Source organism: Apodemus sylvaticus, chromosome 1, assembly GCF_947179515.1.
Source record: "Apodemus sylvaticus chromosome 1, mApoSyl1.1, whole genome shotgun sequence".
NCBI classification, from domain to species: Eukaryota; Metazoa; Chordata; class Mammalia; order Rodentia; family Muridae; genus Apodemus; species Apodemus sylvaticus.
This window is the reverse complement of record NC_067472.1, coordinates 163,187,709-163,206,804: the sequence shown is the minus strand read 5'-3', so window position 1 is coordinate 163,206,804 and position 19,096 is coordinate 163,187,709. Positions and strand designations below refer to the sequence as shown.

At 38.9% G+C, this 19,096-nt stretch overlaps 1 pseudogene; it reads left to right on the top strand.

Annotated features, from left to right (window-relative positions):
* The first annotated feature begins 14,431 nt into the window (after nucleotides 1-14,431).
* On the top strand, nucleotides 14,432-16,806 carry LOC127690034 (E3 ubiquitin-protein ligase RBBP6-like; annotated as a pseudogene).
* Nucleotides 16,807-19,096: the final 2,290 nt, after the last annotated feature.

Genomic DNA, 19,096 nt, shown 5'->3' with positions numbered 1-19,096 from the left:
GTTGTGCCTTCATTTTCATTAAATTCTAAAAAGTCTTTGATTTCTTTCTTTATTTCTTCTTTGGCCAAGGTGTCATTGAGTAGAGTATTTTCAGCCTCCATGTGTATGTGGGCTCTCTGTTGTTTTTGTTGCTATTGAAAACCACTCTTACACCATAGTGATCTGATAGGAGGTATGGGATTAGTTTGATCTTCTTATATTTGTTGAGGTCTGTCTTGTGACCAATTATATGGTCGATTTTGGAGAAGGTACCATGAGGTGCTGAGAAAAAGGTATATTCTTTTGTTTTAGGGTGAAATGTTCTATAAATATCAGTCAAATCCAATTGGTCCAAAGCTTCAATTAGTTTTACTGTGTCCCTGTTTAGTTTCTGTTTTCTGAGCGGTCCATTGAGGAGAGTGGAGTGTTGAAGTCTCCCACAATTATTGTCTTAGATAAAATGTGTGCTTTGATCTTTAGTAAAGTTTCTTAATGAAGGTGCCCTTCCATTTGTCGCATAGATATTCAGAATTTAAAGTTCTTTTTGGTAGATTTTTCCTTTGACCAGCAAGAAGTGTCCCTCAGTGTCTCTTTTGATGACTTTAGGTTGAAAGTCAATTTTATCTGACATTAGAATGGCTACTCCGGCTCGTTTCCCGAGACCATTGGCTTGCAAAATTGTCTTCCAGCCTTTTACTCTAAGGTAGTTTTTGTCTTTGACATTTAGGTTTGTTTCCTGTATGCAGCAAAATGTAGGGTCCTGTTTCCTTACCCAGTTTGTTAGTCTGTGTCTTTTTATTGGGGAATTGAGTCCATTGATGTTAAGAGATATTAAGGAATAGTGAATATTACTTCCTGTCATTTTTGATGTTATTTTTATATTTGAGTGGTTATCTTCTTTTGGTTTTGATGAAGGAAGGTTACTATCTTGCTTTTTCCAGGGTGTAGTTTCCCTCCTTGTATTGGACTTTTCCTCCTATTATTCTTTGCAGAGCTGGGTTTGTGCAAAGATATTGTGTAAATTTGGTTGTCATGGAATGTCTTGGTTTCTCCATCTATTGTGATTGAGAGTTTTGCTGGGTATAGTAGTCTTGGCTAACATTTGTGTTCTCTTAGAGTCTGCATGAGATCTGCCCAGGATCTTCTAACTTTCATGGTCTCTGTTGAGAAGTCTGGTGTGATTCTGATAGGTCTTCCTTTATATGTTACTTGGCCTTTTTCTCTTACTGCCTTTAATATTCTTTCTTTGTTTAGTGCATTTGGGGTTTTAATTATTATGTGGCAAGAACTATTTCTGCTCAGATTCAGTCTGTTTGGAGTTCTGTAGGCTTCTTGTATATTTATAGGCATCTCTTTCTTTAAGTTGGGAAAGTTTTCTTCCATAATTTTGTTGAAGATATTTGCTGGCCCTTTAAGTTGTCAGTCTTCACTCTCATCTATACCTATAATCCTTAGGTTTGGTATTCTCGTTGTATCCTGGATTTCCCGGATGCTCTGGGATACAACCATTTTGCATTTTGCATTTTCTTTGACTGTTGAGTCAATGGTTTCTATGGTATCTTCGGCATCTGAGATTCTTTCTTCCATCTCTTGTATTCTGTTGTTTATATTTGCATCTATGGCCCCTGATTTCTTCTCAAGATTTTCTATCTCCAAAGTTGTCTCCCTTTGTGATTTCTTAGTTGTTTCTGCTTTTGTTTTTAGATCCAGGATGGTTTTGCTCAGTTCCATCATTTGTTTGTTTGTGTTTTCATGTAATTCTTTAAACGATTTTTATGTTTCCTCTTTTATGACTTCTGCCTGTTGACTCAAGTTCTCCTGCATTTCTTTAAAGGTGTGTGTGTGTGTGTGTGTGTGTGTGTGTGTGTGTTTCTTCTTTATTGGCTTCTATCTCTTGAGCCTTATTCTCCTGCATTTCTTTAAGTGATTTTTGTGTTTCCATTATATGGGTTTCTAGCTTATTCATGTTCCCCTGTATTTCTTTATGAGATTCATTTATGTCCTTTTTGTGTTCTTCTAGCAGTATCATGACCAGAGATTTTAAATCCAAATCTTGTTTCTCTGGTGTGTTGGCATAACCAGGACTTGCTGATGTTGGAGAGTTTGATTCAGATGGCCCACTGAGCATCCCAGTTCTTGGGGTCAGTCCAGGGCCTGTTGGGGCCTAGACCCCCCCACTATGTTAGCCTTGGGCTATGCCTGTTAGCCGGCTTTGCCTGCTAGCACCCTCTGGTGTCCTGTAGGCAAAATGGCGGCATGCGTGCTGGCCCAGGGAAAAAACCTGATGGCTGGGTTGGCACCCCAATGCCCCACCCCCCACACCTGCACGAGCAGCCTAGGGTCCGACTTAGACCCCCCCCCCCCCCCCCCCCGCGATGTTGGCCTTGGGTTATGTTTGCACATCTCAGTCTGTCTGATCTCTCTGGTCTTCAAACCAAGATGGAGGCAAGTCTCTCCTGACTGGCGGGAGGCAGAGTTCTGAAGTGGCTTCTGTGCGGTGAAAGGCACCTTAAATCAGCTGCTGCTTGCAGCCTGGCTGGCCAGCAAAGTTCAGTGGTCATGGGCCCAGGGCCTAACTGGACTCTGTGTGACCTTGGTTCTACTGCTGATGGCCCTTCAGCTGGACCAGCCACTGCTGTGCTGCTGCTGCTGGACCTGCACCTTTCTAAAACCCAATGATTGAATTTATTGTTTTTTTAAATATTTTTATTTTCTATATTCTTTGTTTACACTCCAAATGATTTCCCCGTTCCCGGATCCCCCCTCCCCATATGCCCCATAAACCTTCTTCTCTCCATCCATTCTCCAATCACCTCCCTCCTTTTTTTCCTCTGTCTTTATATTCCCCTCCAATGCTAGATCAATTCTTTCCAGGATCAGTACCTTCTCCATACTTCTTCATGGGAGTCATTTGTTATACGATTTGTGCCTTGGGTATTCAGGGCTTCTGGGCTAATTAATATCCACTCATCAGAGATTGCATTCCATGTTTATTCTTTTGTGACTGGGTTACCTCACTTAGGATGATATTTTCATCAAACCATTTGCCTAAAAATTTTGTGAATTCATTGTTTCTAATTGCTGAGTAATATTCCATTGTGTAAATATACCACATTTTCTGTATCCATTCCTCCTTTGAGGGGCATCTGGGTTCTTTCCAGCTTCTGGCTATTATAAATAAGGCTGCTATGAACATAATGGAGCATGTGTCTTTATTGCATGCCGGGAAATCCTTTGGGTAGATGCCCAGGAGAGGTATAGCAGGGTCCTCTGGAAGTATCATGTCTAGTTTACTGAGGAACTTCCAGACTGATTTCCACAGTGGTTGTACCATCTTACAGCTCCACCAGCAGTGGAGGAGTGTTCCTCTTTCTCCACATCCTCGCCAACACCTGCTGTCTCCTGAGGTTTTGACCTTAGCCATTCTGACTGGTGTAAGGTGAAATCTCAGGGTTGTTTTGATTTGCATTTCCCTAATGACTAATGATGTTGAGTACTTCTTAAGGTGCCTCTCGGCCATCAGAATTTCTTCAGGTGAAAATTCTTTGTTTAGATATGTACCCCATTTTTATTAGGGTTATTTTGTTCCCTGGGGTCTAACTTCTTGAGTTCTTTGTATATATTGGATATTAGCCCTCTATCAGATGTAGGGTTGGTGAATATCCTTTCTGATTTTGATGGTTGCCGTTTTGTCCTTTTAACAGTGTCCTTTGCTTTACAGAATCTTTGTAATTTTATGAGTTCCCATTTGTCAATTCTTGATCTTAGAGCATAAGCTGTTTGTGATCTGGTCAGGAACTTTTCACCCCATGACCCTGTCCTCAAGGGTATTTCCCCGTTTGTTTTCTATTACTTTCAGTGTGTCTGGTTTTACATGGAGGTCCTTGATCCACTTGGAGTGAAGTTTAGTACACGGAGATAACAATGGATCAATTCGCATTCTTCTGCATGCTGACCTATTTGATCCTGATTTAGTTTTGGTATTGGATATCTGTCTAGGAAACTGTCCATTTCCTCCAGATTCTCCAGTTGTGTGGAGTATAGGCTTTTGTAGTAGGATCTAATGATTTTTTGAATTTCCTCAGTTTCTGTTGTTATATCTCCCTTTTCATTTCTAACTTTGTTAATCTGGATACTCTCTCTATGCCCTTTGGTTAGTCCAGTAAGGGTTTATCTATCTTGTTGATTTTCTCAAAGAACCAGCTCCTGGTTTTGTTGATTCTTTTTATGGTTCTCTTTGTTTCTACTTGATTGATTTGCGCCCTGAGTTTGATGATTTCCTGCCTTCTACTACTCCTGGGTGAAATAGCTTCTTTTTGTTCCAGGGCTTTCAAGTGTGTCATTAAGCTGTTAGTGTATGCTCTCTCCATTTTCTTTTTGGAGGCACTCAGGGCTATGAGTTTTCCTCTTAGCACTACTTTCATCGTGTCTCATAGATTTGGGTATGTTGTGTCTTCATTTTCATTAAGTTCTAAAAAGTCTTTAATTTCTTTCTTTATTTCTTCCTTGACCAAGTTATCATTGAGTAGAGTATTTTCAGCCTCCATGTGTATGTGGGTTTTCTGTTCTTTTTTGTTGCTATTGAAGACCACTTTTACTACATAGTGATCTGATAGGAGGCATGGGATTAGTTCAATCATCTTATATTTGTTGAGGTCTGTCTTGTAACCAATTATATGGTCGATTTTGGAGAAGGTACCATGAGGTGCTGAGAAAAAGGTATATTCTTTTGCTTTAGCATAGAATGTTCTATATATATATATATATATATATATATATATATATATATATATATATATATATATATATAATCTAATTCTTCCAAAGCTTCAATTAGTTTCATTGTGTCCCTGTTCAGTTTCTGTTTTCCTGACAGGTCCATTGAGGAAAGTGCAGTGTTGAAGTCACCCACAATTATTGTGTTAGGTGCAATGTGTGCTTTGAGTTTTAATAAAGTTTCTTTTATGAAAGAGGGTGCCCTTGCATTTGGAGCATAGATGTTCAGGATTGAGAGTTCTTCTTGTTGTATTTTTCCTTTGACCAGCAAGAAGTGTCCCTCAGAGCCTCTTTTGATGACTTTGGGTTGAAAGTCAATTTTATCTGATATTAAAATGGCTACTCCAGCTTGTTTCCTGAGACCATTTGCTTGTAAAATTGTCTTCCAGCCTTTTACTCTAAGGTAGTGTTTGTCTTTGACCCTAAGGTGTGTTTTCTGTAAGCAGCAAAATGTAGGGTCCTGTTTACGTATCCATTCAGTTAGTCTGTGTCTTTTTATTGGGGCATTAAATCCATTGATGTTAAGAGATAATAAGGAATAGTGATTGTTACTTCCTATCATTTTTGATGTTATTTTTTAAATTTGATTGGTTAACTTCTTTTGGGTTTGATGAGAGAAGGTTTATATCTTGCTTTTTCCAGGGTGAAGTTTCCCTCCTTGTATTGGTGTTTTCCTTCTATTATCCTTTGTAGGGCTGGGTTTGTGGATAGATATTGGGTAAACTTGTTTTTGTCATGGAATATCTTGGTTTCTCCATCTATGGTGATTGAGAATTTTGCTGGGTATAGTAGTTTTGGCTGGCATTTGTGTTCTCTTAGAGTCTGCATGAGATCTGCCCAGGATCTTCTAGCTTTCATAGTCTCAGGTGAAAAGTCTGCTGTGATTCTGATAGGTCTTCCTTTATATGTTACTTGGCCTTTTTCTCTTACTGCCTTTAATATTCTTTCTTCGTTTAGTACATTTGGTGTTTTGATTATTATATGACAGGAGGTATTTCTGTTATGGTCCAGTCTGTTTGGAGTTCTGTAGGCTTCTTGTATTGTCATGGGCATCTCTCTCTTTAGGTTAGGGAAGTTTTCTTCCATAATTTTACTGAAGATATTTGCTGGCCCTTTAAGTTGTAAATCTTCACTCTCATCTATGCCTATAATCCTGAGGTTTGGTCTTCTCATTGTGTCCTTGATTTCCTGGATATTTTGGGTTACAATCTTTTTGCATTTTGCATTTTCTTTAACTGTTGAGTCCATGGTTTCTATGGTATCTTCAGCATCTGAGATTCTTTCTTCTATCTCTTATATTCTGTTGTTGATATTTGCATCTCTGTCCCCTGATTTCTTTCCAAGGTTTTCTGTCTCCAAAGTTATCTCCCTTTGAGTTTTCTTAATTGTTTCTACTTCTGATTTTAGATCCTGGATTGTTTTGCTTAGCTCCTTCACTTGCTTGTTTGTGCTTTCCTGTAATTCTTTAAGAGATTTTTGTGTTTCATCTTTCATGACCTCAGCCTGTTGACCAAAGTTCTGTATTTCTTTAAGTGATTTTTGCGTTTTCTCCTTATTGGCTTTTGTATTCTCCTGAATTTCTTTCAATGATTTTTGTGTTTCCCTTGTAAGGGCTTCTAACTTTTGATCCATTTTCTCCTGAATTTCTTTAAGTATGTCCTTCATGTGTTCCTCTACCAGCATCATTACCAGTGATTTTATATGCAAATCTTGTTTTTCTGGTGTGATGGGGTATCCAGGACATGCTGTTAAAGGAGAATTGAGTTCACATGCTGCCATATTGCCTTGATTTCTGTTAGTGACTTTCCTGCCTTTGTCTTTTGCCATCTAGTTCTCACTGGTGTTAGTTGGTCTTGTCAATGCTGGACTCACCAGTGCAAGCTGCCTCTTCCCAGGTGGCCTCTGGTGCACAGCTGACCTCCTGCCCTGCCTGGAAACAGGGTGCTGTGGTCCAGGCTGTTCAGATCCCGAAGCAGACACCCGAAGCCTCCCGAGGGGCCCACTGGACTCTCCATAGCACACTGACTCCTCCCTGAATGAACTAAAATTCAAAAATGGAGAACATACCGGAGAGTGGTTTTTCTAGTTTATTTAAAGTAGAAAGATAGACTTCTATTCTAGATTTTTTTTTTTGGAAATTTTCATCTTATTTATTTCATGTGCATTGGGTTTTTGCCTCTATCAATGTCTGTAGTGAGAGTGTCAGATTCCTCTGAAATTGGAGTTTTAGTAGTTTTAAAACTACTGAGTGATTTTTCTGCTGTCTTAATCTGATCCTTATGGTAAGAGGTCACACCCTTAGTTTTGGCCACACCCTCTTCTGTCAATTTAAATAGATAGGACATGGAAGGAGGAAACATTTGCCTTCTGCTCTTGACTTGATGGCATCTGGACTTCTTCTCTGACAATAGAGCCTGTTTTGTTGGGATTCCAGTGTCTACTGAAGACCAGCTGAGAAATTGAACCTTGTGGACTGAGCAACTTTGGACACTTGAACATTCTATTCAGAATCATACGTCTCCGGATATAATAAATCCCAAGTATGTAAGTACAATATATAGATTAAAATATGTTTTTGTCTGTATATGAGAGAGAAAGAGAAAGAGAGAGAAAGAGAAAGAGATAAAGAGAAGGAGAATGAGAGAGAGAATCTGTTACTCTAGAGTTTGTTACCTCATACAAAGCTCTTTATCTTGCATTGATTTTCTGCTTTGAATTCCTTATATGTGTTACCATGTTGGATATATGAGGTGTGCAGTGGTATCATAGAGGATTTTTTGCAAACTAAACAAGTAATCTAAGAGTGGAAGGAATTACAAAGAAAGCCCTCACTTGAGTAGTTTTTCTAAAAATCTAAAAATTAAGGTCACCCTTATCTCATTTAAAGCATAAAATATAGATACTAAGGGAATTCAAATCTAGGGCATTGTAATGGCCCTTGTTGCTAACTCTGACAATCAGGGTTTAATACACAGTACATACATGGTGAAAGTGGGAACCAGGTATTACACAATGTTGTCTGATTTCCACATAACTAGAGGCACCAGCCTTTAATCCCCGCACCAGAAAGCAGAGGCAGGCAGATCTCTGTGAGTCTGAGGCCACTAAAGCAAAAGGGTTAAAAACATACGTCTATGAAAAGAGGACATTTCTGGAATAATTTAATGCTTACTCCTCAGTGTGTCAATAAATCCAGGAAACAAAGTCTCTGAGGAAGGAAGAAGAGCTCCAGCACATCCTATTGAATGGCTGTTTCCCCAAGACACAAATTCTTGCTCTGATTAGATTCTGCCAAGAGCAGGACAAGGCCTAAGGATCAGGGCTTGATTTTATTTATTTATTTATTTATTTATTTATTTATTTATTTATTTATTTATTTATCTATTTATTTCTTTGTTTGTTTATCATATTCTTTATTTACATTTCAAAAGATTTTCCATCTCCTCATTCTCCCCTCCCGAAAAGTTCCATAAGCCCCATTCCCTGGCCCTCCTCCCCTATCAATCCCTTCCCACTTCACTGTTCTGGTATTCCCCTACACTGCTGAACTGAGCATTTCCAGGACCAGGGGCCACTCCTTTCTTATTCTTTGCACCATTTCATATGTGCATTGTGTCTTGTGTATTCCAAGCTTCTAGGCTAATATCCATTTATCAGTGAGTGCATACCATGAGTATTCTTTTGAGACTGAGTTATCTCACTTAGGATGATGTTCTCCACTTCCATCCACTTGTCTAAGAACTTCAAGAATTCATTGTTTCTAATGGCTGAATAGTACTGCATTGTGTATATAGACAACATTTTCTGTATCCATTTCTCTGTTGTGGGACATCTGGGTTCTTTCCTGTTTCTTGATATTATAAATGGAGTTGCTATGAACATAGTGGAGCATGTATCCTTATTACATGCTGGGGAATCCTCTGGGTATATGTGCAGGAGTGGTATAGCAGAGTTCACTGGAAGTATAATTCCAAGTTTTCTGAGGAACCACCAGACAGACTTCCAGAATGGTAGTACCAGCTTGCAACCCGACCAACAATAGAGGAGTGTTCTTCTTTCTCCACATCCTCATCAGCATTCGTTTTCTCCTGAATTTTTGATCTTAGCCATTTTTACAGGTGTGTGGTGAAATCTCAGGTTTGTTTTGATTTGCATTTCCCTGATGACTAAGGATACTGAACATTTCTTTAGGTGCTTCTCAGCTATTCAATATTCCTCAGGTAAAAATTCTTTGTTTAGCTCTGTACCCCACATTTGAAGGGGGATATTTGGCACTCTATAGTCTACGTTCTTGAGTTCTATGAATAAATTGTATATAATGCCTCTGTGGGATGTAGTGTTGGTAAAGATAGTTTTCCCAATTTGTTGGTTGCCATTTTGTCCATTTAACAATGTTTTTGCCTTACAGAAACTTTGCAGTGTTATGAGATCCCATTTGCCAATTCTTGATCTTAGAGCATAAGCTATTGGTGTTCTGTTTAGGAAATTTCCCCTGTGCCGGTGTCCTCAAGGTTCTTCCCCAGTTTGTTTTCTTTTAGTTTAATTGTGTCTGGTCTTATGTTGAGTTTCTTGATCCACTTGGACTTGAGATTAGTACAAGGAGATAAGAATGGATCAATTTGCATTCTTTTGCATGCTGACCTCCACTTGAACCAGCACCATTTGTTGAAGAGGCTGTCTTTTTTCCATTGGATCCTTTCTGCTCCTTTATCAAAGATCAAGTGACCATAATTCTGTGGGTTCATTTCCGGATCTTCAATTCTATTCTATTGATTTACTTGCCTGTTACTGTACCAATACCATTTAGTTTTTAACAAAATTGCTCTGTAGTACTGCTTGATGTCGGGGATAGTGATTGCCCCAGAAGTTTTTTTAATGTTGAGAACACTTTTAGCTATCCTGTTTTTTTTTTTTGTTGCAGATGCATTAATTGTTCTAAGTCTATGAAGAATTGAGTTGGGATTTTGATGGGTATTGCACCGAATCTGTAGATTGATTTTGGTAAGATGGCCATTTTTACTATATTAATCCTGCCAATCCAAGAGCAAGGAAAATTTTCCACCTTCTGAGGTCTTCTTCAATTTTTTTCTTCAAAGGCTTGCAGTTCCTGTCATACAGATCTTTCACTTGTTTGGTTAGAGTCACACAAAGATACTTTATATTGTTTCTGGCTATTGTGAAGGGTGTCAACTCCATAATTTCTTTCTCAGCCTGTTTATCCTTTAAATATATGAAGGCTACTGATTTGCTTGAGTTCATTTTATAACCAGCCAATTTGCTGAAGATTTCTATCAGCTGTACGAGTTCTCTGGTGGAGTTTTTTAGGTCACTTAAGTATACTATCATATTATCTGCAAATAGTGATAGTTTGACTACTTACTTTCCAATCTGTATCCCTTTGACCTCCTTGTGTTGTCTAATTGCTCTAGCTAGAACTTCAAGTAACATATTGAATAAATATGGAGAGAGAGAGAGAGAGAGAGAGAGAGACAGACAGACAGACAGAGAGAGAGAGAGAGAGACAGAGAGAGAGAGAGAGAGAGAGAGAGAGAGAGAGTAGTCTTGTCTAGACCCTGATTTTAGTGGGATTTCTTCAAGATTCTCTGCATTTAGTTTGATGTTGGCTACTGGTTTGCTGTATATTGCTTTTATTATGTTTAGTTATGGGCCTTGAATTCCTCTTGTTTCCAAAACCTTTAACAAGAATGGATGCTGAATTTTATCAAATGATTTTTCAGCATCTAATGAAATGACTGACCCTACGTTTTTTTCCTTTGAGTTTCTTTATGTAGTAGATTACCGTATTGATGGATTTCCGTATATTGAACCATCCCTGCATCCCTGGGATGAATCCTACTAGATCATGCTGAGTGACTGTTTTGATGTGTTCTTGGATTCTGTGGCAAGAATTTTGTTGAGGATATTTCCATTGATATTCATAAGGGAAATTGGTCTAAGGTTCTCTTTTTTTGTTGGATCTTTGTGTGGTTGTTGTATCAGCTAAATTGTGGCTTCAGAGAATGAATGAATGGGTAATGTTCCTTCTGTTTTTATTGTGTGGAATAGTTTGAAGAGTATTGGCATTAGGTCTCCTTTGAATGTCTGGTAGAATTTTGCACTAAAATCATTTGGTTCTGTACTTTTCTGGGTTGGGAGAATATCAATGACTACATCTATTTCTTTAGGGGTTATGCGTCCTTTTAGATCGTCTATCTGATACTGACAAAATTTTGGTAATTGGTATCTGTCTAGGAAATTGTCCATTTCATCCAGATTTTCTAGTTTTCTTCAGTATTAGCTTTTCTGGTAGGATATGATAATTTTTTTCAATTTCTTCAGTTTTTGTTGTTATACCACCCTTTTCATTTCTAATTTTGTTCATTTGGGTACTGTCTCTGTTCCCTCTGGGTATTCTGGCTAAAGGTTTTTCTATCTTGTTGATTTTATCAAAATCCAGCTCCTACTTTTGTTGATTCTGTGTATGGTTCTTTTTTTTTCACCTTGGTTGAATTCAGTCCTGAGTTTCATGATTTCCTGCCTTCTACTGCTCTTGGGTGTACTAGCATCTTTTTGTTTTAAAGCTTTCAGGTGATCTGTTCATCTGCAATTCTATCCTTTCCAAAGTTTCTTTTTTGTAGGCATCCAGAGCTATGAGATGTCCTCATAGCACTGCTTTCATTGTATCCCATAAATTTGGGTATGTTGTGCCTTCATTTTCATTAAGTTCTAAAAAGTCTTTGATTTCTTTCCTTATTTCTTCCTTGACCAAGGTATCATTGAGTAGAAAATTGTTAAGCTTCCATATGTATGTGGGATTTTTGTTGTTTTTGTTGCTATTGAAGACAACCCTTATTCCACATTGATCTGATAGGAGGCATGGAAGAAGTTTGATCTTCTGATATCTGTTGAGGTCAGTTTTATGACCAATTATATAGCCAGTAGTGGAGAAGTTACCATGCGGTGCCTAGAAGAAGGTATATCCTTTTGATTTAGGATGAACTGTTCTATACAAATGTATTAAGACCTTTTGGCCCAAAACTCCTGTTTGTTTCACTGTGACTCTGTTTAGTTTGAGTTTCCCTGATTGTCCGTTGGAGAGAATGGGGTGGTTAAGTCCCCCACAATTGTTGTGTAGGGTGCGATGTATGCTTTAAGCTTTAGTAAGGTTTCTATTATGAAAGCAGGTGCCCTTGTATTTGGGGCATAGATATTCAAAATTGAGAGTTCTTCCTGGTAGATTTTTCCTTTGATGAGCATAAAGTGGCATTCTGTATCTTCTTTGATGACTTTTGGTTGAAAGTCTATTTTATCTGATATTAGAATGGCTAGTCCAGCTTGTTTCCTGGGAACATATGTTTGGAGAACTGTTTTCCAGCCTTTTACTCTTAGGTAGTGTTTGTCTTTGACACTCAGATGTGTTTCTTGTATGCAGCAAAATGTTGGGTCTTGTTTACGGATCCAGTGTTTTAGTGTATGTCTTTTTATTGGGGAACTGAGTCCATTGATGTTAAGAGATATTAAGGAATATTGATTGTTGCTTCCTGCTGTTTTTGATGTAATTTTTATGTTTTTGTGGTTAACTTCTTTTGGGTTTGGTGAAAGGTGGTTACTTCCTTCCTTTTTCTTGTGTGTAGTTTCCCTCCCTTTGTTGGTGTTTTCTATTCCTTATCCTTTGAAGGGCTGGGTTTGTGGAAAGATACTGTGTAAATTTGGTTTTGCCATGAAAAACCTTGGCTTCTCCATTTATGGTGATTGAAAGATTTGCTGGATATAGCAGTTTTCTTCGGCATTTGTGTTCCCTTAGGGTCTGCATGACATCTGCCCAGGCTCTTCTGACTTTACTACTCTCAGGTGAGAAATCTGCTGTAATTCTGATAGGTCTCCTTTTATATGTTACATGATATTATTCCCTTATTGCTTTTAATATCCTTTCTTTGTTTAGTTCATTTGGTGTTTTAATTATTATATGACAGGATGAATTTCTTTTATGGTTGAATCTATTTGGAGTTCTGTAGGCTTCTTGTATGTTCATGGGTGTCAGTTTCTTTAGGTTGGAGAAGTTTTCTACTGTAATATTTACTGGCCTTTTCAGTTGGAGTTCTTCACTATCTTCTATGCCTATAATCTTTCGGTTTGGTCTTCTATTTTGTCCTGGTTTTCCTGGATATTTTGGGTCAGGAGTCATTTGCATTTTTCATTTTCTTTGACTGTTGTATCGATGCTTTCTATGGTATCTTCTGTATCTCAGATTCTCTTTTCCATCTCTGGTATTCTGTTGTTGATGCTTGGATCTATGAGTACTGACTTCTTTTCTAGGTTTTCTATGTCTCGAGGAGGTTTTCTGAGTTTTGATTTCTTTACTGCTTCTACCTCCTTCTTTAGACATTGGATGGTTTTGTTTAATTCCGGCACTGGCTTTGTGGTGTTTTCCCTTAGTTCTTCAATGGCTTCTTGCTGTTTACATGTGTTCTCTTGTATTTTTTAAGGGAGTTATTTATGTCCTTTTTGAAGCCCTCCATGATGCCCTTCATCAGCAAGATGACCTGTGATTTTAAATCCAAATCTGACGTTTCCTGTTGTGTTGGGGTATTCAAGACATGCTGTTGTGGGAGAATTGGGTTGAGATGGTGCCATATTGCCTTTATTTCTGTTGAAAACATTCCCACATTTGCCTTTTGCCAACAGGCTGTCTCTGGTGTTATTTGGGCCTGCCTTTGCTGGCAGGAGCTTGCCCCTCCTGTGTGTGAGCCAGTAGACCTATCTCAGCGACTTTAGGTGAGCTGCTTTGTGTTGGCACAAATTGCTGTGGTGCTGCAAAGTTCCTGTGTGTAGTTGGAGTCCTGGTGTGATGTGTTCCAAGTGATCCTCTACTCTGGTAGAACCTGCCTACTACCAATCTCTTGCACAGTCACAGAAGCAAAGATGACGGGAGACCCATTTACTTGTAGTCGGATTTAGGTATATACCTCTGCAGCCCCGATCAGCTCTGGATGCAGGCTGTGCACGCAGATCCTCAACTCTGCAGGACTGACTCAAAGGGCAAGCAACCTCTCCCTTTTTGGCCTCTGGGTGTATAGCTGGCTTCTTGCACTGCTTCAGGCCTTGGATTTCCTAAAGGAATTAACTATGGTGTGTAGAGACAGCATTGAATCAGCGATCTAACTGAGTGAATCTGCTGAGTTTTAATGAGCCCCCTGCATTTAAGCACCAATATGCCAGGTGTGGTCTTAAATTTGGATATACATTCATGGATTTAATCTATAGTGACCCAGAAAATCCTTTATTATCTTCCAGCCTCTTTGGTAGACCTGAATCCCTTCCAATTCAGAAGATTGTCCTTGAGAATTTCTCAAATTCAGTGGTCAGATTGGTAACTAACACAAGGAATCATTTGCCACAATGTCCTGTGTGTACTATAAATATTCCTCTAAACTTACCTCCGACATAATCAAGTTTGATGGGCTCCATATCTCCCTGTGTAAATTAAAGAAGCAGATTATGGGGAGAGAAAAGCTGAAAGCTGCCAATAGCGATCAATAACCCAGACACCAATGAAGAATACACTGATGATAATGCGCTCATTCCTCAATATTCAACTGTGATTTACAGAAGAATTCCTAGCAGAGGTGTTAAATCTACAAGCAAACCCTATGTTCAATGGAGAACTGAACCAGGGATGGCAAGTAGAAATGCAATTGATGACTCTTCTGCATCTATTTCTCTGGTGCAGCTTACAAAGACTGTCAATCTGGCTGAAGCCAATGCTTCTGAGGAAGACAAAATTAAAGCAATGATGCTGCAATCTGTCGGTGACTATGACCCAGTCAATTACATGAAGAAAACTCCAGTAGTTCTGCCACCTCAATCTTACACATCTGACTTTTCTGTGGTAAACCTGGTCACTCTATTAAGAATTGCCCAACAAATAGGGATAAAAACTTGGAATCTGGTCACAGGATCAAAAAGTGCAGTGGAATTCCTAGGAGTTTTTTTGATGGAAGTGACAGATCCTAATATGAAAGGCACAATGCTTACAAACACTGGGAAATATGTAATATCGAGTACCGATGCAGAGACTTATGCAATTGGGAAGAAAGAGAAACCACCCTTCTTACCAGAGGAACCATCATCACCTTCAGAACAAGGTGATCCTATCCCAGAGGAGCTCTTGTGCCTCATCTGAAAGACATCATGACTGATGCAGTGCTCATCCCTTGCTGTGGAAACAGTTACTGTGATGAATGTGTAAGAACAGCACTCCTGGAGTCAGATGAACACACATGTCCAACGTGTTAGCAAAACGATGTTTCTCCTGATGCTTTAGTTGCCAACAAGTTTTTAAGACAGGCTGTTAATAACTTTCAAAATGGAACTGGCTATCCCAAAAGACTATGAAAACACTTACCTCCAACCACACCCCCAATACCACCACCAAGGGCACTCTTTCAACAGAACCTGCAGCCTAGGATGAGGTCTCCCATATTAGGACAGCAGGATCCTCTGATTCCAGTGACATCTTCCTCAGCTCACCCAACTAGCTCCATATCTTGATTAACTTCAAATCCATCTTCCTTGGCTCCTTCTGTGCCTGAAAATACATCTTCTCCCCTGGCTCCAGTACCTGAGGTAACTGCAACAGTATCAACATCAGTCCATTCAGAAAAATTCGATGGACCCCTTCTGGATTCTGATAGTAAATCATTACAGGCTCCTGCACTTTCATCGGGGCATTCCAAAGGTGCCTCTTCAACTGCTATTGTGGAAGAAAAGCTTTGCCAGGTGCCAGTCCTTTCATCTGGTACAGTAAGAAGAAAGGCTGGTTCAGGTCTTCATCGACCAGGTTGGGAACATTCCAACAAGCTTAGGTACCTAGTTTCTCCCCCATAGCAAATTAGAAGAGTAGAAAGCAGCTTTTACAGGCAAATAAATCAAAGGAAACATAACAGTGAAAGATCACAGAGGACTCAAGGCCCATCACTACCAGCAACTCCAGGCTTTTGGACTGTTCCACAAGATCCTTTGTACCTGCCTCCTCCACAGACACTACCTCTTCCTCCAGGTGTACCTCACCCAAAGTTTTCTCTTCAGTTTCCTCCTGGTCAGCCTCCACGAGCAGGATACAGTGTGCCTCGTCCAGCGTTTCCCCCAGCTCCTGCCAATACAAAAGGAGTGCAGACTCCCCATTCAAATATGGTCCCTACAAAACAGGCACCTCCTTTGTCCAGAGAAGAATTCTATAGAGTGCAAGGACTACTAAAGGAAGAGTCTAAATATCACTATAAAGGGTCATCATATTTAAGAAGTTCACACATGTACACGAAGTCAAGGTCTGCCTCAACAGGCTCAACTTCTTGCTCTAGGTCCTTCAGATTCTCACATTCTGGCTCCTCTTCAAGGTCACCCCAATACCCCAGGAGGAGGAAAGAAGAGAGCATCAATTACTGTTCACCGTCCAGAACTCATGGATACCAAAGATCTAGGTCAAGGTCACCTCTATGTAGTCCATACCACTCAGAGTCTAGATCGCCTCAAACATTTAGGGGACTGTCTCCCACTAAAAGCAAATTACCTCAAGGTGAAAAAGGAGGTGATTGTTTTTCTAGATATAGGGACGTTACATCCCCTTATGAATGACATCAAAGAGTAATGTGGGCAGAGTGTCAGCTTTACAGACTCATTTGAGAAAGAACACTACCAGGAATGGGAGAGGATATTCCTTGAGTGGTATGACAAGTACCAAATGGTATGCAATGGATGTGCAGCTTAGACCCTCTACAAACTGAGAATTCTTTTCTCTGGAGAGATGTTTACCTACCTAAATATCAGAAATTCACCCTTCACAAGAAGGCTCAGAGAAGACTATTCTATTGCAAAAAGTCAAGGAAAGAGACATCTAGGTGGCAACTATCCAGACAGCTTTCAAGAAGATACAATCACAATCCAAAAGATAATCCAAAATCAAGAGACAAGGGCTGTGAGAATGTTCATGGGAACAGTAAAGGGAACAATTGTATGCTGATCATCAGTGGGAGGAGAGGCTCTCAGGCATGAGAGTGTTCCATTTTCTAGTGTAAGGGAATGCCAGGGTGGGAGAATGGGAATGGATGGGTTGGGGTGCACTTCCTAAAGTCAAGGGCAGTGGGGATGGTATGGGGGAGACCTGGAACGGGGAAAACATTTGAAAATTAAATAAAGAAAATATCCAAAAAAATAGCATTAGGCCTGCCCTTCAATATTGATTACGTTTCTGTGATATCAATTGTGAGTTCAAGTCCAAGTATGATAAAATCAGATCATCCATGCTAGTTTATTTGTTCCTCAATAAAGGATCTTGCACTTCTTTACTTTAATATATAAATTCATTTCCAAATATGTACTCAAACATAAATCTTAGACTCTTAGGTTTTCAATAGTCCTCAGGAAATTGGTTTGTGAAATAAATTTCATTTTCATATATATGCATATATTATATGTATATTCAATTATATTTAAAACCACATTTGGTGAAATGAAAAATGAAGAAAAATATTTCATCTCAATGACATTTATAAAACTGTCTTGACCTTTATTTTAACTTAGGAAATCACTGCAATTATTTATATATATTAAATAATTATTTATATATAAGTACTCTTACACAGATGCATATAAATTACAGATTTAATGACCTAATGACACCATTCCAAACCATTTTCTCATGTAAATAATTCTTCCCTCTTCATCTCTGCCAGAGCATTTCCAAACTGAAGATAATTGCCCCTTTATCCCCTGTAAAGAATTAATGTATTTAACTGACAATTGTTTGAAAATGTGTTTGCTGTTCTTAGTTTCATCCTAAATACATTTGTGCATGGAGCCTTTTTCCTGGCAGTAGTATTGAAGTTGGTTATTTTAATGATTTCCTTAAGATCTGAAAATAAGGAAAAGTTCTTTACCAGTCCTACATCTGACAGAGGGCTAATATCCATTATATACAAAGAACTTAAGAAGTTAGGCTCCAGAGAACAGGATAACCCCATTTAAAAATGGGGCATAGAGTTAAACATAAAATTGTCACCTGAGGAATATCAAATGCCTGAGAAGCACCTAAAGAAATGTTCACCATCCTTAGTCATCAGGGAAATGAAAATCAAAACAACCCTGGGACCTCACCTCAATAATTCAGGAGATGGTAGGTTCTACACAGATGGTGGAGAAAGAGGAAAACTCCTCCAATACTGATGAGATTGCAAGTGGTTTAAGAAAATAAAATCCAACCACTCCGGAAATCAGTCTGGTGTTTCCTCATAAAACTAGTCATAATATTAATGGAGGACCCAGCTGTAACACTCCTGGGCATATACCAAGAGGATTAGGATTATCATGAATGTCATGAGGACACATGCTCCACTATGTTCATAGCAGCCCTATTAATAATAGTCAGAAGCTGGCAAGAGGCCTGATGTCCCTCTGTGGAGGAATACATACAGAAAATGTGGTTGTGGTATATATCTATCTATCTATACATACATACGTATATGATGGAGTACTATTCAGCCATTAAAAATAATGAATTCATGAAATTCTTAAACAAATAATGGAACTGGAGACTATCATCCTGAGTGAGCTAACCCAGTCACAAAAGAATACTCATGGTATTCACTCACTGGTTAGTGGATATTAGCCAAGAATTTTGCATACCCAAGACACAATTCACACATCAAATGATTCCCAAGAAGGAGGAATTGACAGGCAGGTACATCAATGGTATAGAATTGAAAACCCAGAAATGGACCCATACACCCATGGTCACTTGAACTATGAAAAAGGAGCTAGAACCACCCAGAGGGAAATTGATAGCATTTTCTGACAAATGGTGCTGGTTCAACTGGAGATGAGCATGCAGAAGAATGAAAATGGATCCATTCTTATCTCCTTGTACTAAGCTCAACTCCAAGTGGATCAAGGCCCTCCACATAAAAGCAGACACACTGAAACTAATAGAAAAGAAAGTGAGGAAGACCCTTGAGGACCGGGCATAGAGGTAAATTTCTTAACAGAACACCAATAGATTATGAACTAAGATCAAGAATTAACAAATGGGACCTCATAAATTTACAAAGTTTTTATAAGGCAAAGGACACTGTCAATCAAATAAAATGTCACCCAAAAAATTGGGAAAAGATCTTCACCAAACCTACAAACGACAGAGGGCTAATATCCAATATATACAAGGAACTTAAGAAAGTAGACTGTAGGGAGCCAAATAACCGCATTAAAAAATGATATACAGAGGTAAACAAAAAATTTTCACGTGAAGAATTTAGAATGGCTGAGAAGCACCTTAAGAAATATTCAACAT